The sequence below is a fragment of the Camelus ferus genome, chromosome 16, assembly GCF_009834535.1.
Source record: "Camelus ferus isolate YT-003-E chromosome 16, BCGSAC_Cfer_1.0, whole genome shotgun sequence".
Lineage (NCBI taxonomy): Eukaryota > Metazoa > Chordata > Mammalia > Artiodactyla > Camelidae > Camelus > Camelus ferus.
In genome coordinates, this window is record NC_045711.1 from 38,366,231 (window position 1) to 38,388,765 (window position 22,535).

The 22,535-nt window shown below is 44.8% G+C and overlaps 1 protein-coding gene and 1 long non-coding RNA gene across 4 annotated transcripts in view; one reads left to right on the plus strand and one right to left on the minus strand.

The window, feature by feature from the left end:
- The window catches only part of SMG6 (SMG6 nonsense mediated mRNA decay factor), a 191,333-nt gene that overhangs the window by 145,588 nt on the left and 23,210 nt on the right, over window positions 1-22,535 (plus strand). The window lies entirely within an intron of this gene.
- Window positions 1,707-22,344, minus strand: LOC116656788. The gene is made up of 4 exons (XR_004311744.1): window positions 22,334-22,344; window positions 10,207-10,209; window positions 5,546-5,550; window positions 1,707-1,798 (listed from the first exon to the last, which is right to left on the minus strand). It is a non-coding gene; the product is annotated as an uncharacterized LOC116656788 (long non-coding RNA).

Here is a 22,535-nt window from a genome sequence, read left to right on the forward strand (position 1 = left end):
CAGTACTTTATTTTTCTCTAATTATCAAGTAGAAGAATTAAATAGGATATAACTTTCTGTCATTTTAGTTAGGATTATGTTCAGCTGCAAGAAACAGAAAATCCCCAAATGATGGTAACTGAAATAAAATAGAAATAGATTTCTGTCTCAAGTGGAGGAAGCCCAGAGGTTTTCTGGTTTGGCACTCCGTGGTGTCATGGACTGAGGTTTTTTTATTTTGTTGCTCTGCTATACTTGGTTTTCATTTCCAAGGACGCTCAGAGTCTAAGATGGCTATTGGAATGCTAGCCACTTCATCTGTATGCAAGCCTGTGGGAAGTAGAAACAGTTTTTAAAAAGGAATGGCAATTTTTAAAAATCTTTAAAAGACACCTCTTTCTTTAAGCACCTTTCCTGGGAATTCATACACAGTTCTGCCTACATTCTGTTAGCCAGAACTAGAGTCACATGGCCAAACCTAGCTTCAGCGTAGACTGGGAAATATTTTTATTCTAGGTAGATCATATGCACAGCTAAAAATCAAGAGTTCTGTTACAAGGGAAGAGAAGAGCAGATAATGGGAAACAATTAGTGGTTTCTGCCACACCTCCCCAGAAGTACATGCACCACCTCCTGTGCCACTCCTTACCACTCCTCCATTTCCTAGTTTTTATATGTATCAATGAGATTTTAGATAGTAGTGGGTATTTATTAAAGACTTACAGTGGGCCAGTGTTTAACCTGCCCAGCAACTTTACCTGGAGGTTAGTACTGTCATTATCTCTATCTTATAGATGAAGAAAATGAGACCCAGAAAGATTAAACTTTTTACCTAAGCTCATATATCCAGTAATTCAAACCCATGCTGTAGTATCCAGATTAACCACTATATACTCCCAACCCTGTTATCATTAAATGTTTTTACAGTGTATATACATTATGTATACATTGTGTATCTTTCCTCTGATGACTACTTTTTGACATTTGCATTATATCAGAATCCTATTAACATCACTTAAATAGAATTAAATGTCTTTTACTCTTTTTGCTTTATGCCATTTGTTTTTTAATACAGTTTTATCTATTTTATGTTCCTGGGTTTTATTTGTTTGTTTTTTGTTGTTGTTTTGGGGTTTTTTTGTTGTTGTTTTTACTTTTTACTGTTGAAACTTTCAAACATAAAAGAAAAGTAAAGAGAATAGTATAAATGAATCACTGTGTAACTGAAGCAGTTATCAACATTTTGCCAATATTTTTTTCAATCATTATCTTTGTCTCCCTGCCAAATTTTGTTCTTGGAGGTTTTAAATCATATTCCATTCATCTTAACTGAAAATACTTCAGTAGATACCTCTAACTGGTAAGGCTTTTTTCCCTAGCATAACCTCCAAAACGTTATACATATCAAATTTAATAATCTGTTAATATCATATAGTCCATTTTCAGATTCTCCAGATTATCTCAAAAACGTCATTTCACAATGGGTTTGTCAGAATTAAAATATAAGCAAGCTCCATACTTTGTGTTTGGTTGATATGTCTCTTAAGGGTCTTTTAATGTATAACAGTTTCCCCACCTCCCCTTTTTAAAATGCCGTTTATTTGTTGAAGATGTTCTTGATTTTTTCTTTTAAACAATGCTTTTGATTTTTCTTTTTACTGATATCTTGTTATACTGGGATACATATTTAAGTAATATTTTTTCTGAAGGAAAATTGTTTCTTATCTTTCTGAGTCTTAGTTTATCTGAGAATGCCTTTCTTTTGCCCTTCTACATGATGGGGCAGTTTTGGGGCAGAAAAGTCTGAGGCCATTCAGATCTGTGTGTGGGTTTTTGTTGTTGCTGTTGTTGTTTTTGTTTGACTGTTTTAATGCTTACAGGATTATTTTTTCTCATTATCCTTGGAAATTAAAGACTGAACCTGGGTCAGGGATGGCGAATGTCTGATAGGTGTACTTTCATTCTGTGCCAAAGACAGCATTGCTACTTGATCACAACACCCCTTCTCATTGAATACAAATGAAGCCTCAGGCTCATTGAAAAAAATAAAAATAAAACAAATCCTTCAAAACCCGTTTTTGGGGAGGCCATCTCTAATGAAAGTGTCTCTTATTATTAAGTTTCTTAGCATGTCCTTTGAATACTCAGGCTTTAAATCTCTCTTTTACTCAGGAAAGTTTCCTTGTCCTTCCCCCCCCCCCCTTCCTTTCTCATGTTTTAAAAATTATTACTCTTGTCCTATCAGTCTTTATCTCTCTGGAATAGCTTTTAAAGATTAGGGTTCTCGCTCCACATGTCTATACCCCCCATCCCCATTATTTTCATGCCTGTTTGTCCTTCTGTGTTGTAGAAGAGGCTCAACCAAGTCATCCATCTCACTAATTCAGTTTTCTGTTACTGTTTTCTGTTGCTTACAGCCTTATGCAGTTTTTCCTGATCATTTTTGATATGACTGCCTAATCTGGATTGAAATGAAGTTTACTACGTGGTGGGGTGTTTTTGTTTTCATTCTGCTTTTCTACTTTTCTTTTTTACTGAAGTTTAACCTTCTTAAAGTAATGTGCACTACTTTTTTTTAAGTTGAAGTACAGTCAATTACAGTGTGCCAGTTTCTGGTGTATAGCACAGTGTCCCAGTCATTAATATGTACTACTTTTAAGTTTAAACTCAGTACATTTTTACATATGGTTATGTTCATGCTAACTGCCACCCAGATCAAGATACAAAATATTTCTCGCACCCCAGCCGGCTCCTTTATATGCCCTCATTAATACTCTCCCTCACACAGGTAACAGTTTTTCTGACCTCGTTCACTACCAGTTAGTTTTGCCTGTTTTTGAACTGCATGTAAATGGAATCATATGCTACATACCCTTTGTATCTGGCTTCTTTTATTCAATACAATCTATGAGAGATTTATTCATGTTGTTATATGTAAGAGTAGTTCATTCTTCATGATTGCTGTGTAGTATTTTGTTGTATAAATATAGCACTTTTTTTTTTAACTATTGATGGAAGTTTTTTTCTTTTACCAGTCTTGTCTGTTACGAATAAAGCTTCCAATGGGTTTTTTATATATGTCTTTTGGTGGACATATGCTCTATTTCTCTTTGATACATACCTAGGAATGGGATTGTTAGGTCATAAGGTAGATATATGTTTAACTTCAGTAAACACTGCCAAATGGATTTCTAAGGTAGTTGTGCCAGTATACATGACCATCTGCAATATGTGAGAACTTCAGTTGTTCCACATCTTTGCCAACTGTTGGTTTTAATTTTGGTTTTGGTTTTCATTGTAGTCACTCTGGTGGGTGTGTAGAAGTATCTCATTGTGATTTTGATTTGCATTTCGTTGGTGAATAATGTTGAGTACCTTTTCTTCTGCTTTTGGTCACTTGGATATCCTCTTCTGTGGAATGCCTTTTCCTGACTTGTGTCTATTTTTCCCTTGGGTAGCTTATCTCTTTCTTACTGATTTATAGAATATTTTTTTTTAATATTCTGAGTATATGTCCTGTGCTAGGTATACATGTATGTATTGAAAATATCTTCTCTCAGTCTTAGCTCATGTGTTCACTTTTAATGGTGTCTTTTGATGAACACAAGTTCGTAATTTTAATGAAGTCACATTTATCATTTTTTTACTTTAATGGTTAGTGCTTTTTGTGTCCTATATTAAGAAATATTTGCCTACTCCAAGATCATGAAAATACTCTGTTTTTTCTTCTAGAAGTTATATTATTTTACCTTTCACAGTTAAGTCTGTAGTCCATCTCAAATTAGGTTTTGTTTATGGCATGAAGTACAGGCAAGGTCAGTTTTTTTCCATACAGATATCCCATTGATTGAGCACCATGTATTGAAAGATCAGCTTTCCCCACTGATCTGCAATGATGTCTTGTTGTAAGCCAAGTGCTTATATATGTTTGGGTCTATTTCTAGACTTTCTGTTCTGCTCAAATGGTCTGTTTATCTGTCCTTGTGGCATTATTGTTGAGTACTAAATTAAAGTTTCCAAAATTTTCACACTGTTTCAGAGAGCTAGTTTATTTTTTCCTTAGATCAGTATCCTTCTGATCAGTTTAATACCTCTTCATATGTTAGGTGATTTTTTATTTCCATCTTTTTTTGGGCAGTCTATACTTTTTCATATTGAGATCTTAGCTGAGTGTCTGTTAAGATTTTCAGGTGCAGATAAAAGGAAAAGAGGGACATTTGATTTACACTGCTGGCCTTAAACTCTCCTAAAGGAGTGTAGAAAGGAAGCTGAATCTAGAGATAGTCATGGCAAGGAGCTCAACCCTCTGTTTGCTGTAGTAGACAACCTAGTGTTCTTATTCTGGGGTTTCTTGTCTCTTTATGAAGCCAGCCTCAGCTTTGTCTTCCTCCTGCCTCATGTGGCCACCCACACCAGTTGTAAGCCAGCAGCTGCTAAGTTTCTTATGATACCTTGGTAGGATCCAGGTGTGCCCTTCCACATGTGCCAGAATCCACCTTGGGTTTTGGCCTTATTGCTCCAGGAGAAGGGCATCACTGGGCTGCTGCTGCTGGGGTCTCATTACATACTCATCAGGCAGGCAGAGGGGGTTGGACATCAGTTGTTCTTTTCCTCATTCCAGTCCCATCTGCAGTTTGTCTAGCAGAAAATTCTTCGTAGTTTCTGGTATGTGGTTGCCTAGTACTGATACATGCTTGCTTTCTCTTTCCTTCCTTCCTTCCTTCCTTCCTTCCTTCCTTCCTTCCTTCCTTTCTTTCTTTCTTTCTTTCTTTCTTTCTTTCTTTCTTTCTTTCTTTCTTTCTTTCTTTCTTTCTTTTTCAGTCACTTCAGTGGAAAACTGAAAGGGTGGACAAAATAGCTAAAAGCATGTACTTAACTCCATTGTAATTACAAATCAGTGCTAGTTTTTTTTTTTTTTTTTAATGCATTTCTAGCCTTCCAAGTTGAATACTTCGAAAGTCGTTATTCATTTTTCTAAGGTGAACGTTGGTCTTTCTGTGTTGGGTCTCAGCTTTGCAGCTTGGTATCTCCCCACCCCAACAGCCTGAGGTAGCCCAGTAGACTGTAGCCCAAAAGCCCTGTAAGCTGCACTGAGGAGGATGAAGACAATGACAGATACCTAGAATGAGGTAGGAGGGATTGTTTGGAAACTCATGAGTTACAGACCATCTGCTTGTATGCCTTTATTTGATAAAAATGCTGCATGGCTTTCTTGCCAGCTGGATAAGAAAAACTGACCCTGGGATTTGGGATGACCCAAAATTTTGTGCTCTGGTGGAGCCAGAGCCCTTTCCCAAGCCAGCTTGTTGAAGACCCAGCTGGGGAGCAGGGACTGTTTCCTACATTCTTTGTAACTCTAGTGCTGCCTCTCAGGAACTGGTAAGTAAATAAGAGTACACATTTAGAAGTTTGGGACTCTTTACACCTGGCTTTTTTTGGGTCTGTTTTGCTTTCTAAGGTAGCTAAAGTGTGTAGATTTTCTGAGTTTTATTCTTTATTCTCTGATGGAAAAAGCACAGAAGTTTTTACATTTTTACATTGTAATTCAAATATAAGAACTTGGAACAGATCCTCCGGTAATATTTTTTGAAGAGGAAAGAAGTAGTAGGAGATTTAACTAGGAAGACCCTAAGCTTCAGTTGTAAAGATAGCTCCTTTCTCCAAGAATTAGACCCAGTCAGGGTTCAGACCTACTTATACGGAATGGGAGGGGATAAGTCACTAAAGACCTTGGCATTTCTATAAGAAATTTAAATAACAGGCAGACATATAGAGATTCGTAAATATGTTCTTGGTGCCAGCTAAACCACAGAGAAGATACTGCATTTGTGGCCCAGGGAAGTTAAATATTTGTGGTCAACTTAAAATTCAACATAAAACTCTCATCTGTGATGGAAGCTGTCCAGAAACTGCATGGAAGGCGTGCAGGCTACATACACTCTCAAAGGCCTCTCCTTTCACCCGGCTGGGCTAGAAGAGCCCATTCCCCTTCCTTCACACTGTGTGGCTAGCAGGCCCTTGTTAGGAGAGAAGGGGTTCCCTGGCACTCTGGTTACCTACCAAGAAGGTACCCAGAAGGTAAGGCTCTCTCTACTCTGTAGCTCACTCTTCACATCTGATCAGATGGCATTTTTTATGTCCATCTCAGATTAAACAGCAGTACTCTCCCCAAACCTGTTACGCTCTGTCCCTCTTATCCTACTTTATTTTTTCCTAGTACTTCCCACTACTTGTCCTGTATTATTTGCCTGTTTCTCAATCTCACAAGAATGTTAAGCTTCATGACAACAGGAACATCATTTTATTGCCTGCTGTATCCCTCATGTCTGAAATAAACCCAACCACGCATAGCAGATGCTTAATAAATATTTATTGATTGAGTCCAGTAGAATACTTTAAAATGTTTCAGGGACTACAGTCTAAGGAGTAAAGAGTAATTATACCGTGCCGCCTGAAATAGGGCACCGTCACATGGCAGAACCTCAGACTGTGAGATCAGCCTGAATATCCTGAACCTCAAATATCCTACTGTTCTAGTTATCTACATATGGTCCCTGACAGGGAGACTGGCACTTGCAGACAGTGCCCAAGCCTTCAGATGTCCAAGGCACCTCTTCCTGTAACACCTGGGTTACATGTAGAGATGGAATTTACATAGTTTAATTTTCACATTAGAAAGTGTTGTAGTGTTTGTTTCTGGCCTTCAGATTTGTTGAAGACCCTCCTGATGTTGATTGTTCTGATGTGACAGCATGCAGACTGGAGCACATACGTGTACTTTTCACATTCTTTTCTGATCTGTAAATGCATCCTCATTGCCCAGACTGTTGTCCTGTGAGGCCCTGCCTGATGGAGGGTCTGTTGTTGCTGACCATTCCCAGGCCTGTTGGACGTGCTAGTGACTGATGGACTTGACTAGTTTTTCTCCTGTCTGCTTTTCTTTGCTGGCTCTTGCAGTCATCCCAACACAGGAATTCTGTTGCAACAAACATGGTCAGTTTTCTGGATCTGTTCCAGAACCTTACTATTGATGATCTTTAGCATTTGATATAAAATGCGCTTCACAAATGATGTTGATGATCTCTAAGATATGTGGTTAAGTTTTTTTTTAAATGATAATGTGTATCACCGTATATATAAATATATTTATAAAAGGTATCGGTCCATAGTTAATCATATATGGCAGTATATGCATAAATACCTCTGTGGGCCACACCAGAAACTGACAATAGGGCTGGGAAACAGGTTATAGAAACCTGAGGCGGGAAGATTTTGTTTCTAAAAATTCAGCCTTTCTAGCTGTTTGTTTGTTTGTTTGTTTGTATCCCCAGCTCTCCTATACAGAAACTTACTGATGCTTCTCAATGCTCATTGGGTTACACTTATAAGCTCCTGAAATACAAAAATTAGGTCCTTTTAATCCCTGGCACAGTCCCCTGAACAAAATAGTTTCTTGTATGTTTGTTTGTTTTTTATCACATGCCTCGTGTTTAATCTCGGTTTGGCCTGGTGCTTGAAGCCCAGGTGCCACCACGACTTCAGTGTCTCCTCAAAGAGGTGCTCTCATTGAACTTCTTTTCTACTTTGTCAGCAGCAGAAATGGCTTTAGTCTCAATAAAAGAATTCAGTGACAGGATTCAGTTTTAGCTCTATGTTGTCAATTTTTTTTTAAAGTTTGAGCTGTATATAGGTTTCCATAGTGCAGACTGGTACAGAAATTCTGTCCGTCTTATCAGTGTGAAGCACTGAAGCTATACTGAGTAGTTTTAAATTGTTTGTATGTCTTTCTACATGTGTGCTTCAGAAGTAGAGTAAACAGCATTCAGAGTTGCTGGCTTGCTGTCCCTAAGCCTGTTCTTAGTTTAATGACTTGGAAAGATTTTGGTAAAGAATCAGAAATATACTCTAGCAGCAGCTTTGGTCTCTTTTTCAAATCCTGTGAGGATATACTTAGTGCACAGGCTTGGTGATCAGGAATGGATCAGATGAGATGCCATCAATGCTAATGCCATTTTGCCAGAACGACCTGCAGAAAAACCTAGTTAAAAGTCATAGTCTTCATTCTACTCTGTTCTAGTCACAAGAAAACTCCATATAAGTTATTTATTCTGTCTGGGCTTGAATTTACTCTTGGTTAAATGCGGATGAGAGTAGTCCCTTCCTAAGATTTCAGTAAAGATGACATGCGATATCATAAGTGAAAATGCCTAGATTTTAAAAATAAGCCTCTCTCAGTTATGTTCTTCTTAGTGAGTGGAGGGAGCAGTTAAGAAAACTCCAAAAAACAAATAACCAGGTACCATCCAGTCCTGCACCAGATTCCTGTATAGCTTCCGGCAGATCACCCTGCAGTTTCTGTTGCTGTTTTCTATGAATCATAAGGATTCCCTCAGATCCTCCACCATCTCCCTTTTCTACCCTTTCAGCTCTTGCCAAAAACTGTTAGACTTACATTTTAGACTAAGATGCAGGCAGCAAGAAATTAGACAGAATGCAGGTAGTTTTTTAGAAGGCGAAGCAGGTGTGCTTACAGTTATATTATCCCAAGATTCTCCTATAATGGACACTCGCAAGTGAGGATTTGCGAGCCCTTGAAGGAGAATAACAAAACTCCACTTTGGAAATAAGATCATGCTGTTCTGGGCAATCCAGCACTTCCCAGGCTGGTCTCCTTTCAGCACCATTTCTTTCTGCAGTCCCACCGTCCTCTCAGCCCTGGCACATAGTCCAACGAACATGCCACCTGCCTTCTCTCTCTCTCTGGCCCCATCCTTTGGCTGCTCGGTTTATTTTTTCCACATCCTCACCCTCTTCCAGTTCCAAGCTAAATAACCCTCACAGATGGCTTGTTCCATCAAAGCTGTTTAAGAACACAGGACAGTGAACTGGGGTCCAGAAGGAGCTGCCAAAGCCGGAGGCCGCCTTCCTACGGAGGCCCAAGACAGCTTTGTCATCAGCTCCCTAGAAGTCCACGGACAGTGAGCAGAAAGGCTGGCAGGTTGGGTGGTGGAATGTCTCTTTAACACTATAATCCTCTAGCAGCTAGCAACTAGTTCTCACTTAGATTTACAAGTCAGAACCTGGAGCCGGATACATTGCATACTCCATTTTCCACAGGAGACAGAGCACTCTGTAGTTGGCATTTCTCCTCCACTTTTTTACAGCATGGAAACCCAACAGGAAATGGCAGTCCCATTTGTGTTTTGGACAGTGGTTTGAGTCCTTACTGAACCTCTTTGTGAACTCCTGGAGAGGTCTAGATCCCTGCTCTGCCTGACCTGAAGGGCAGTATTCCCAGCTGTCAGCACATCTTTGGGAAGAGGGTGAACTTCAGACACCTATTAGAAGTCCTGCAGATGAGAGAAGACCCAGAGTTTCACTCTTTTTTTACTGTCAGCAAGGACATGTAAGTTTCCTGTCTGCCTTGTCATCAGCTTTGGAGCACTTTTCTCCTGCACTTCCGCATGTATGTAGTGGTCTGTAAGCTTTTGCCCCCAGTCGTTATCCTAGCACCCTCCTTCCCTCTGTCATAATCAGATGGGTCTGGGTAATTTTGTCCTCGTGACAAGATGGCCTTTTCCTTGTCCTCACAGTTATTCCTGTGGGATTCAAGACCTCTCTGGTCATGGTCTCCCTCCCTTTCCCTTCTTTCTCCCTCTGCCCTGCAGCCTTTATAAGTAGATTCCTCTGAGGTCACTGAGGAAGGGTGGTATGTGCCATTTGCTGCTGTATGAGTCTCTTTTCCCTCAGTAAGTGGAGTTCCCTTGAGAGACCCCCTCCCTTCTTTCATTAAAAGCCATGTTGGCGGCTTACCTGCTTGAACGTGGTATAGCGGGGCAGGGAACAACGGCGTGTGTGGAGTGGTCTGGCCAGACAGAGGGAAGTTAACTCTTAGCCGGAGAGAGCAGACAGTTGTAGATGCTTCCCCTGGAAAGAGCAGAAAAGAAGGAAAGAGAAAATTCTGTGGCAGGGAAGTACTCCCTAAGAACTCAGTCAGAAATCAGCATCTCCTCCCCCAGCCTGGTCTTTCTACCAAGAAGGAAACTACTGTTCTTTCTCTTCTCTCCCTTTCATATGTCGCTCCAAGATCAGGGGTTGCCAGATGAACAGTACACCCAGTTGCTTGCACTTAAAAGTTTCTTGGATTGATGGATTTGTGGAGCCTTTGGGTGCCAGATGGAAGGAGGGAGCTTTGATTTCCTTTGTCTTGCTCCCATGCTCTCTTACGGACTTTTCTCCTTACTGTCCATCCAGAGTCCAAGACTGTGTAGTGCAGAGAACTTTCTGGGGAAACTCATGCGTAGGTCTTAACTTGGCATCCAGTAGTGACTAGTTACCCATATTCATTCAGGTCATCAGCTGACCATCTGAGATCTTACCCATGCTGTGTCCAGGGAAATGAACATGATGATAAAACTCCTTTTAAGGCAGATACTCTGAAAAGTTTTTAATTTCAGTATCTCTGTTCTTGCCTGTAGCTTAGCCAAGCACCCATTTGGTTCACGTGCATGTAAGTACAAATTCATCAAAACTATTTATTTTGTCCTGGGGGCAGGCCTTTGGGCTGCTGCTGAGCCTGGGGGTATGTCCTTTAGTGAAAAGGACTTGAAGTAGGTCCCGTAGGTCCCTTTCTCCAGAAGTACCATTACTTCCCAAGAGGCTACGATGAGTAATGCACTGAGCACAGGCTTTGGAGTAAGACAAAGCTGGGTTCAAATCCCGGCTTTACCACTTACTGGATGTGTTTTGTCTGAGCTTCAGTTTCTTCTTTCTCTTTCTATCTCATAGGATCACTATGATAATCAAATGAAATAACATAAGCAACTGTCAGCCACCACTCCATCTCCACCACAGCTTTCCCAGTGAAATGGGATATTGCAGCTACTGAGAAGCTGTGGCCCATGAAAACTACAGAAGTAAAATGCTGACTCACTCTCCTTGCCACTACCCTGACCCTCCTCAGTGGGCTGCTTGCATGCTCATGAGCTTTTGCTTCTAGAATGTGCCCTGCTCTGAGTTTGTTCAGTTTTCTTTTTCACTTGTGAGAACTTGTTTCATGATCAGCACCCAAGGGCTTTAGAATGTCTGGATGATGGTTCTCCTAGAAGGCAGGCCTGTTTCCTCTGTGTGCCTCCAGAGGCGTTGCTGGCAGACTGATCTCCAGAGATCACTCCTTATGTTTTTGCACCTTGGTGTTTCTTAAGAGGCCCTTCCTGGCTTCAGATCTGGTGAGAAGAATTAGCCAGAAAGCATGTCCTCAGCCTCCTACAGGGCACACAGGTTTGGCTTCTACCGTCCAAGTGGCCCGGGAGGAGCTACAAGGTGTCAGAGATGGCCATGGGAAAGAAACGGCTCACAGAAAGAGCACAGTGCGTGAGCCAGCAGCTTCCACCGCCTGCTGGAGCAGGCTCAGTGAGGCCGCTGACAAGAGACTTCAGAACACTAAACAGGTGATTAAAACATCAGTATAAGTCTTTCCAAACCTCACAGAAAGCCAGAAACTTAGTTTGGACACCAACAGAAATTTTCCGCTCTGGAGCTTTATAAACTGGTCTGCTGTTTCTTCCTCTGCTCTTTGGCCAGAGGGGATCTCTTTGCTAATGATTCCATAAAACCCTCCAAGTCTTCCTGAGTGGCTTATCATATGAGAAGAACGTATACCACCTTTTTCCATCAGGATTTATCTCCAGCCTCTCACTATTAGTTCAAATTCTGAATCTTCAGCCCTTCCTTCCAAAAAGGCCAAGCCCAGCTCTCGGCACTGTCCCCTGTGACAGAGCTTATTAGCTCCAGCATCAAGGTCAGTGGCCGAACCGTCCTTCCTCTCCTCCTTTCCAAGAGGACTGCTCAGAGCCATAGAAACCTTTAAAGATGGAAAGAGACCTTCAGAATCATCTGCATTTTGCAAACAAGTTTCAGTAACTTGCCCAAGATCACACAGGAGAGCATGAAGTGAACCTTCCCTCCAGACCCTGCTTTCCCCAAACCCATGGCATGTCAGCTGCCCCAGAGAAGTGCACCAAGCCCAGAAAGAGTTCAGTCTTTACAAGATCAGCAGCAAAAGGCTGCCGCCTTTGAATTTCTGTAGTTGATCAGCTCTTTTCCTGTGTGGAGATCATGAGAGTATCTGCCCAGAGCACAGGCAGATGCTCTGGACTCATGGAGCGCTAAGGGCAGCTGAAACACTGATTAAGAGCAGAGGCACTTTCCAGCTCCTCCGCTTACCAGCTGCCTGACCTTGAGCAAGTTACTTAACTTCTCTGTGCCTTGATTTCCTCATCTGTAAACTTGAGATAGTGACAGCACCTATCTCATGGGACTGATGTGGCGATTAGATGAGGTGGCACATGTAAGCCCTTGGCCCAGGGCCTGGCCCGGAGTGGCCGCTCCCTGGGTGTTGGCTGGGGCTGTGAGGGTAGTGAGGCACGCGGTGGGTTTTGTTGTTGTGCCTCGGAGGCCCTGGTGGTGCTATCACAGGAAGTGGCTCTGGTGAGGTGGCAAGAACATTGGCCTAGGAAGTCAGTGCATCTGGCTTCAAATCTCATTTAACTTACTCGAGTTTCCGTTTTTTCATCTCTGTTACCATTATCCGAATGTAATGGTAACTGCTTCATGCTGAGGTGCTGAGGATTTCTAGATTGCAAAATTGCCATGAAAAAGTGTAACGCATTTTTTGGTACCGTAGCTAAAGTAGAGTTGCATTTGAAGAGTGGACTAAACTTGAGACCACCTTCACTTAGTCTTCCAGCCTTAAACGCAGCGATTCTCCTACTTCAGTGTTCTTAAGTACCTGGAACACTGGCTTAAAGTACACATTCTGAGGCCCTATCCCCAGAAATACTAACTTATTTAATCCAATTGGTGTCCAAGAATCTGCCTTTTTAACAGGCTCACTGTGTGATTCTGATGCAGGTGGTTTTTTAAATGCTTTTTAGTGCCCAGAGGTGAAGAAAAGGGAACTGATATTTATTGAACTTCTTCTATGTGCCAGGCATTTGCCTTACTTATACCTTATCAAACTATAAATAGACTTAAGTTAGTTAACTTTAGTTAGCAAAGCTTGTTTCATCTTCAGCCATAAGGTGTGGGCCACACTTGAGACTCAGGGCTCTAGATGTTGGACCTGAAAATGCAACTTAGAGTGGCCTCTTAGCTCAGCCCTAATCTCAGAGAATTTCTCTTTACCATGTTTTTAATATGCTGTGGAGATTCTTGAGATATGGGCGCAATTTTTCCTCAGAGCATGACATCAGTACTTTGAGGAGCATGAGTCTCACCTCTTGCTGAGCTGTGTTATACCTTGCCCTGGGGCAACAGCCTGTAGTCAAGACAAAGCAGGACATGCCCAGAGCTTGGCTTCTTGTGTGGTATCTTATTTCAAACCAGAAACTCTGTAGGCAGCCTGTCAGAAGAGAACACCTGCCCCTTTTTGAGCCTTGAGCCTCCATGGGGAGCACCGCCCAAAGCAGAAAGGAGCATCTCTGAGTCTGTCCAGGATGCTGGTGCTGCACAACACATGGAGCACGAGTCATGGTACACGGTGTGGCTGGTGCCCCCTCCATGATCACAACATCCTCCAGAATTGTCCTAAGGTCCTAAGGCTGTCGTCAGCCTCCCATGGTCAGTCATCCACGTTGTCCAAGTACCAATAGTGTATATGAAATGCCGCAGATCGATTTTTCTTTAAATACACACACACACACAGATTACAGTGCCTGCCCTCAGGAGTCTTAGGAGAGACAACAGGACAAATTACTGGGAGAAAGATATTGCGAAGCATAAACCAGTCAACAGATCAGATTTATGGATGTTATGAACTTGAGAGTCCATTCTCAAGAATACATTCTCAGATGACAAATGAAGGATCCTAAGAGAACTTGGTAGGCTACAATGAAAGAAGTAAATAATTAGATGAAATCAAATATGAATAAATGTAAAGTCCTACTTTATCCCAGAGGTCAGGTGCACACAGCGAGTAGCAGCAGCACAGCACTAAATGACGGGGCTCTTACAGCGTGGGGAGACCTCAGCGAAGGGATGTTATGAAAGGAATAGTTAGCGGAGGGCTTGCACCAGTAGGGCAAGATATTTTTTAGCCACATATGTGAAAACAATTTGGGGATTTGTTCATTAAAAGCTCACAATGTGTCTTTAGGATAAAGTGGTGAACAACAAAACCTATGCTGTTTTGGCCTATTCGTAGGCTTGAGGTATCCAGAACGAAACGGGGAGGAGGTGGTCCGCACTGTTCTCCGCTGCCAGATCCCACCCGGGCACTCCCTCCAGGAGACACATTAGTCTTAGTGAAAGTCTTAGCACAAGAATAAGCAGGATGTTGAGGAGACACTTGAAGTGAGGAACAGTGGAAGGAAGTGGGACTGTTTAGCCTAGAAAAGGTATAACACAGCCAACGTCCAAAAAATTTTTGAGGCCAGTCAGGTTAGAGTTTTTTGTGGCCCCAGAGATCAGAATTAGAAGCACTGGGAGGCAGGTTTGGACTTAAAAGGAATAGACATTTCCACTGAGTAGAAAAGTCCAAAAGTGGAATCAGTTCCCTACTAGGAAATGAACCCCCTTATAGATTGAAGACAGTATCAGACCTCTCACCTCATACAGCATGGTCAGGACTGGAACTTAACATGACAAAAAAAGTCTGTTAAGTAGTTAAGTAAATTAAGTTAAGTAAATTATTTCTGTGTTTCTTAAACATGAAGTAATGATGGTTTTAAAAGCTTCCCCGGGGTCTTGAATCCTCTCCACCTGACATATTCAGGAAAGGGTTGGATCACTGGGAGATGTTGTAGAGGAGGTTCTAGGGCGGCTCTGAGTGACTGCTAACTCCCTTTGTGGCATCTAAGTGATACAAGTGTTGAGGGCTGCTAATGAGGTCGGAGAAGAGGAGAAAGTGTGGGTCTAGCCTGTACGTGCTGAAGGGATGACTGGGAATTTGGAAGAAGTTAGTATCAGGTTATTGAATCGGTCTGTGGCCTGAAAGTCAAGACTGCATCTGCCTTTTCCTCTCTTGTGTGCCCAAAATGTCTAGCGTGGTCCCCGTCACATAGCAGGGCCTCGGGAAAAATCTGTGCGCAGGCTGGACAAAGACTTCTTGAAAAGAAAGACTTTTTATCAATCTTGAAGGTGAAGGAATGAGTTGATTGCATAAAGGTGAAGGCCCTGTCAGTTGGGGGAATAATCTGTAAAGTCTCAGAGGTGCCAAGAGGGCAAATGGCCCGCAAGGGAATAATGAGCAGGGTTGCCTGGGCCTGGAGTTGGGGGTTAGGGAGTAAGCAGGGAGTGGGAGTGGTGATGTACAGTGGGGAGGACGTGCACAGGTCATGGAGAGCATGGAGGGAAATTGGAATTTCATCTCGTAGCAAGGCTGAGCCCAGGGGGACTCCTCCCTCCTGACTTCCTGGGGACCCATCCACCTAAAAGGAATAAAGGAGCAGTGTGCCTGGGCTCACAAAGAGCTTTTCTTCTGCCTGGGCAGCCTCTTCCTCCTCTCTTGACGGAAGAGAAGAGGAATGAGAATTCTGCTCTCCTGGGTGCTGTAGGTAAGGGCGAGTGGCGTGTTTCTCTCTTGATACAGGGAATCTTTGATGCACCTGCTCGAATATGGGCTCTGGTACACACAGTAGGCACTTAGTAAATATTTCTTGAATTGAATGTTGACTAAATGTGTTGAATGCTGCAGGTCTCAGCATTCTTCCATATGTACATAAAATAAATAAAACTAGGAACAAATTAGGTACGGGAGCCTGTGCACAGACCTGGGGGAGCCTCCTGATCCTGGCTGTCTGGATGGCAATTAAGAAAGTGGCTCAGAGCGACCAGAGCCCGATACAGTGCTGGCCCAGAGCTAACCGGCAGTGTGAAAACAGACTGCATGTGGATATTTGCAGACTGAGACAGACTCAGGCCTTTCCTCCCCAGGGGCTGAGCTTGTAGCCTCCCCTGCTGGTTCAGTAAGTGAGGGCCCCAGCGCCTGTGCTCCAGGTTTCAGACCAGCTGAAGCCAGCCAGACCTGAAAGGCTTGTGTTGGCAGTGCCAGCATCCGCCCCAGCCCCTGCCAGTGCGGCGGCTGCTCTCAGAGCACTCTGCAGGGGAAGCGGATTGGACTGCAGCCCGAGCTACTGCTGCCTATAGCTTGCTCTCTGCGACACGCGCACTGTTAAGAACGCACCTTGCTCGTACAGCCGGAGCTCAGAGCTCCAGAAAAAAATAGTTTCTTTCCATGAGGGAGCAGTTCAAGAAGAGCCAGCTGTTCAGTGCCCAGGAGAGACCAGACTCCGCTCTGGCTTTGTTTCGAATATCCAAGCTCAGGAAATTCAGGTGGGTAGAAAACGCCGCATTGGGGATTTTCTCATCGTTTCTCTTATATTAAGAGACCTGGAGCAAGGATCCAGCTGGTCTCATTTAAGGAGGATACCATTAACAAAGGCAGAGCTGCCACCCGCACCCCTGTGTGAAGGGGCCGGATGGACAAGGCAGTTGTAATGTTCACCACAGGATCTTATTTCTGATGTGTGCATTTAGTGCCATGCTCGTCCTAAAGCCCAGGCCCTAGAGGCCCCTCTGGAGTCCTGTAGAATGCATGCATGCCTGTGCTGAGGTCCAGGAATCTTTTTAGAGAATAGGAAGGGGGCAGCTGCAGAGAGGTTGGGCCTTCCTCCACCAAGTGATTTGCCCAGCAGCCTGCATATAACACCTTCACTCAGAATAAACTATTTCAGCAGCTTCAACAGCCAGGTGAGCATTCCAGGGCCTCTCCCCTCAGCCCGAGGCTGTGTGCCAGCCCCACATTTCCTTCCTTACCTCTGAGTCTGCCTTCCACACATCTCAGTGGTGTAGGCAAAGCACCCCTCCTGCCTCTGAGCAGAGTGAGGCAGCAAAGAAGAAAAAACATAACAGCCACTCATTTACTGAGCACTTTCTAGGCCCAGGCACCTTGCTAAATATTTGATATACATTATCTCTTTTAAACAACTTGAGCTGAGGCTCAGAGACATTAAGTAACTTGTCTAAGGACACACAGCTACGAAGTGGCAGTTAAGACTTGAATTTAGGTCTCTCTAAGAAGGCCAGGCTCTTGTCCGAACCCCGTATTGCCTCAACTTCGCTCTTCCCAGAATGGACATGTTTTTCTTTCTGTAATTACCTTTTCACCACCAGTGTATGCTCTGCGTCTCCTCTGTTCTCCTGACTCTCCTTCCAGTGTGAACATAATCTCCCTCTCAGTAGCCAAAACTTCTACCCTTCGGAATCTTCAGTAAAACTGATCAAGTAGCCTCTCCTCCACCCCCCTAATCCCACCAAATCTTCCCACCTAACCATTTGACATTTCCCACCCACCCCTCTTGAGGAAACTAAAGAGTGTGAGTGTGTGCATGCGCAGACACACACACACAAACACACACACATACACACAGGTAGGGGTGCTCTGGGGAGGGGCTAGCAGGCTGCCATCCACTCTGAACAGACATCTGTGCATTACCAGCTGCTTGGTAACAGCCCACATTGCCTCTGCTAAGAAATCACAGCTTTGGGACCAGACGCATGGAATGGTGTGGCTGCTGTTGGGTGGGTTGGCCAATGATGTCAGCATTTCATCTTCCAACTAGGGATGGAGGGTCTGGACATTGGAATCAAAAGGGACTGAGGAAGAGGCCTGTGCTTAGCTGCCTTCTGTAGGAATGAGGTCCTGCTGCTGCAGGGATGGAGAACAAGTGACCTGCTGACAGAGTGGATTCCCTTGGACAGGATGCCCGGGGCTTGTCAGGATCTGTGTCTGGCACAAGGACGCATGCGTCTGCTTCTTGTCCACTTTGTCGTTTGGCGCCTGCCAGGTTCTTCCTTTCTTTCCCCTCTGACCCGTGACCCTCTCTTGCAATTCAGTACCAATCTGTTCTGATTCAGCTAGGCTGGGAGTGTCTGTCTGCCCATCATAAGCTACTGCCTCTGACTTCAGAGTGATTGTGCATCCTTGTGGCCAGCTTCCCTCCTGCCTCTGGAGCCTGCCTGGACGCCCCTCCCCCTAGGAATGGGAATAAACCATTTCCTCTGTCCTCCAGCTCCAGAGGATTCCCTGTGTCTGAACTTTCATTGGCAGACCTCTCCTCAGGCGATAACACCCTTGGCCACTACAGAAATTTCCTACCCACCCTTCAGTCTCCTGTGAGGGCGAGTCATGCATAACTGGAGGTTCCTAGTTTGTGAAAACACTTTAGTCTGAGTTCAGTTTCTTGTAGCCAATCCTGTAGGCTTGGCTCATTAAATATGATAATTAACCCATTGCTAATTGACCTCAGAAGCCAGCCAAGCAGCCTGTATTTTACCAGCCTTCGTAGTGGATTTGTGGGCTATTTTAAGGTTTTTTAATAATCTCAGCAAGACTTTACTTTTCTGTCTGCATCTTATTTGCTCTAAGGACATTTCTGTAAAATTAACAAGCTATAAAGTTTGATTGAAGGTTTCAACAAATGTGAGAATAATTGGCTCCATTTAGAGAAACAAGAAAAACAACCTGTAAACTTGAGTTTGTAGGGAAAACCCGTGTGATTTTTCTCTGTAACCAGAGGAGCAGTAGCAAGCAGGACCTTTTAAGACCAGAAAAAATAGAACTGGCTGATAGTGCAAGTTTAAATTCTGACTCCCTCAGACCAAAAGTTCAGAAAGAGAAATTTTGTAAAATCTAACCAGCCACTATAGTGCTTGTGCCTTCCAGGAGGCCTGTTTAAAGAAAACAGGGACCCAGTAAAGACGGAGTGAGTCCCTCACTCCCTGGAGCATAGGCTTGGTTCAGCTCCTCCTGTTGCCTGGCTGGGTCGGGGGTTTTCTCCCTTCCCCACGGCTGGTGTTAAGTCTTGTAGTTCAGACGACATCCGTCTGTGGTGCCTGATACTCAGTTCCTTTTCTCTCTCTCACCCTCCGCCACCTTCCATAAGACAGCTTAGATCTCTTTTTCTGTTCCTTCCTGGGCATCTCTGCCCAGGCTGGGCTGGTTCCCTGCCAAGTGGCTGTGGAGACTTACCAGTGTTTTCAGAGAACACCATTCTTTGCTTATCCACCACCCACCTAAGATACCCCAGACTTGTAACGCAGTCGGCCTTCCCTCTTCTCTCTCGTCCTAGAGATCTCTTCCTGCTTTCCTCAAGACCTAGCTTTCCTCTGAGCTCCAGCCTCCACTTACCCGTGCATGCTCACGTTACCGCTGTGTAAGGAACTGAGCCTGGGACAAGACATGCTCCTGTATCGCCTTGCCACATCTCACTTTCAGTTTTCCTTTCTGCCTAGTTCTTTGCGTGTGGGCCTGATCCAAGTGATAGCTGGGGCCCTGAAGCTAGAGGTTTCAGTTCCCACTGGTGGGGCAAGCTGCCTCAGATGGTCTTCAGGGGAAGGGAAAGGGGCTTTCTCTGAGTGTCTTTCTCTCAGCTCTTGCCTGACCCAGAGCCCCAGTTTTCTTTTCAAAGCTTACTGGAGTGATTTGTGTGAGACAGTTTGTCCATTAACCTTGGAGTTCCTGACTGTCTCCTACTCAGTGAGTCCCTACAGAAGGAGCGTGACTGCTGCTGAGAAGGTGCCAGGTCTCTGGTTCCCCAGGGTATTCCCTGGCCAGCAACCCTTTTACTCATCTCCAGCCCCAGTCCAGCCCCACCTGTTAACAGCCCAGGAAGGAGGCTTATCCTGCCCAGCTCTTTCTCCTCTAGAGACTCTAGAGTTTGCCCAGAGCTACAATGTGCATACCACTTACATTCTCTGTTTTTCATTGATATAGAATGGAAAAATGTACTCATGAACAGAGCTATTGTGGGGATTATGTCATAGACTTCATCTGGACTCCTTCCTCTCCAAGCAGGGAGCCTAGCTTTAACCCCTCTCCTACCAGGAAATCCTCCTTGGTCAAACAAAGATCATCTTGGGGTTGGCTCTTTGTGGGTGACTTAAAGGGCTTCTTCCTTTGTGATGTCCCTTATTAACCATATTTAAACTTTTTTTCTTCCCTAACTCAAGTGCTAGAGGCTTTGTCTAGGAGGATTCAACCCCACTTGCTGACCCCTCCTACCTGAAAGCAGAATGCTTCAGACAGGCCAGCAGGCTGGAGACAGAAGATTTCTCTGTGCCCCTGGACAACCCCTAGACTTTCTGTCTCTCAGTTCCCCCATCTCCTCAGTAGCTCAAGTCCCATTCCTCATACTCAGAGTGCACTTCGAAAGCTAGGGAGACTGTACAGCCTTGGCTGTCCTCCCTTCTAGTTGGATTGCAAAGGAGAGGACACTTTTCCAAAAGGCTTGAGTGCCTGACTTTTCTCTTTCCAAACAGGTAGAATTCTTTTCAGGCCTCTTAACACCAACTCAGAGACCCCCTCCCCCACCATCAAAGCCCTTTTGAGAATCATGCAGTTCCTTTGCCCTCTGGGAGGAACTGATGGCTATAGCAGACAGAATCCCCAAGGAAACCAGGTTCCTTCTAAATAGGGTGGACATTAAAATGGTGGGGGGAAGTGGCACTCCTTTTTGTTTTGGTGTCCATGCGAATGACAATTCCCCCTGATCTTCTAAGGATGTGCAGAGGGCAGGCTCAGGATGTCTGCATCCCTGAGTCCTGCTGTGCCCTGGAAATCCCCATCTCCAGGAGTCCCACGTCCACACATATGGCCTTTCTCCCTCTTGGCCAGGAATCACACTTTCCTCCCGAGCCATTCAGCATGCCATCCAGCCCCATCTCCACCCCAGCGGGAATTCTCCTGCCTGCCTATCGGCGCACACACCGCCCATACTCTCCTCTCCTGGGCAGAATTCTGCTGCACACTCAGCAGGAGTGCCAGCATACCTCTCACCATCCAGGTGATGCCAAGGACCAGTGTAAACTTTTTCTCTGCCCTCCTCTCATCCCTTAACCCCCACCTCCACTCCATTCAGTGGCAGCAGCCTCACACCGAAAAGGAAAGTCCTGGACCCATTACATAATTCTCCATAGTGCAAGCAGTAGCTGGGGCATAAGGTCAGAGGTCATAGAGGGGTCAGGTGGCTGACACACACTGTAACGACAAGGTGGTTAAAATTAGACCACAGAGAGGAAACTGGCAGTCTTGTGGAAATGCAGAAGTTTCCTCTGCAAGTGAGAGGCTGGGGATGCAGGGAGGCCACTGTGCGTGCTGCCTGCCAGGCTATTACTCATTTCAGCTCTGTTCTTTAATGCCTTTTAGCCCCTGCTTCTGTATTTCTAGCCTTCCTCATCACATGTTTGAATACACGCGATGGAACCCATGGTTACTTGCCCTGGCCCAACAAGGGCTTCTTTCCTCCTTCAAGGAGGTAAGCCCAGGACTGGGCACCCCAGGTTCAAGGCAGTTCTCCTTCCATAAGCCTTTTCCAGGTAGCTGAGCACCTTTTAGGTCAGCCTCTCAGGTGGTCGAGGTACTTAGCGTTAGATTCATGTTCTGTTACTACCAAGGCCATTGGTGGGGTGAGCAAGGGCCACTCGTAGGCAGGGAGAGTGGTAGGTTTGGCTGGGAGAGGTGGCAAGGGATGGGGTCACGGAGCACATGGTTGACCATTGTGTGCTGCACGTTGCTTGGCCAGCCAGCTGCCAGAGTGGTGCTCATTTCCACGGTGTCCTAGAGGACATGGGTCACGCCTGCCTTATCTCCTTCCTCTGGTATCTAGCCAAGCTTCCCTGTGCTTGTCAGTCCTTACCGTGAGCCTCCTGAGTGCCCCATTTGACTTTAGCACCCTTGCCAGGGAAGTATGAGAGGTAGTCTCTGCCACCAGGGGAGTTATTATCCAGGCGAGGGTGATGACATGCACCTGTGAAACAATGAGCAGACAATGAAAGACAGTCTCTATGTTAGTGCTTTACTGTGTCAGACAGCCAGGGAAGTCCCTGTCACGTGATGGGATGGAAAGCATGAGGCTGGGGGCGGCTGGGGGATACCCAGTATGTGGTAGTCAGTGATGGTGGAGGGTCTGCCACCCTGTGGCATATCTGGCCACTGAAGTATTTCCCTCTGGGAATGGCCCTCACCACTTGTGAGATACAGATCAAACCTCTTCTCCCTTGGTGAGCGCCCTGAGAAGGGAGGAGGGGACCGCAGAGGCTGGGGATGAAGAAGAGGGCATGAGGAGGTGCAGAGCAGGTGGGTTTGCAGGTGCCGGCACACGTGTGTGGTCTCGCAAGAGAGAGACCCCAGACAAGGGTGACTGTGGAAACTTCATCTGAGACACTTACAAATTTGACGATTACTCAAGATATTGAATTTCATTTCGGCTAAATCAGCCCCGGCTTCTCTGACGGCATTGGCTTATGTGCTGATGTGGCCACATGGGAGCAGGATGGCCTGAGCCTCTGGAGAAACAGAGCGTGGTGAGACCCCTCCCACCTGCTTTGCCTGTCTCCCTCCTCCTGACAACGGTTTCCTGCCGGACCCCAGTCTCTTGAGCACGAGAAGCTCTTAGGTGGGGCAGGAACCTGTCAGAGGAACCCCGAAATGATCTGGCTGAAATGAAACAGCCAAGAAAGCCCTCATCATTCATTCTGCACTCAGGCTGAATGTTCTC